This window comes from Penaeus monodon, chromosome 22, assembly GCF_015228065.2.
Source record: "Penaeus monodon isolate SGIC_2016 chromosome 22, NSTDA_Pmon_1, whole genome shotgun sequence".
In the NCBI taxonomy this organism is placed as follows: Eukaryota; Metazoa; Arthropoda; class Malacostraca; order Decapoda; family Penaeidae; genus Penaeus; species Penaeus monodon.
Window position 1 is genome coordinate 44,654,305 of NC_051407.1, and position 684 is coordinate 44,654,988.

A 684-nucleotide genomic window follows, 5' to 3' on the forward strand; every position below is an offset into this window, starting at 1 on the left:
AAACCACACACCCTCACCACACAAACCCCAAACCACAAAAAAACAAAACACCCCCACCCACAATCCCACACAACACAATCACACCACCAACACACCAAACACAACACAAAACAAAACCCCCACACACAACACACACACACCCCAAAACACCCACACACCCAAACACAACCACACACACACACCCCACCACAACCCCACAACACACACAACACAACCCCACAAACACCCCAAACACACCAACAAACACAAAAAAAAACAAATTAAAATTAACAAAACCCAATTTTCCCCAACCACACAAAACCCCCACACAAAACAATCCCCCACACACAAAATGAAAAAAACAAATTAATACACAAAACACTCCCCCACACCACAAACACAACACACACAATCACGGCAACACACAATCCCCCAAAATAAACAACACAACAAAAATCCCCAACACCAAGCCCTGACACACACAAAATACCCACAAAAAAAAACAAAAAAAGGGACACACAACAACAGCACACACAAATCAACACAAAAAACATACCACACAAAACACGCAACACCACAAACCCCAAAAACCCCAAAAATCACGACACACCAAACAACACGCACACACACAAACAATCACGCACAAACAACAATCACCACCCCCAAAAACAACACCCCAAAAAACAATCACCCCACACACAAACC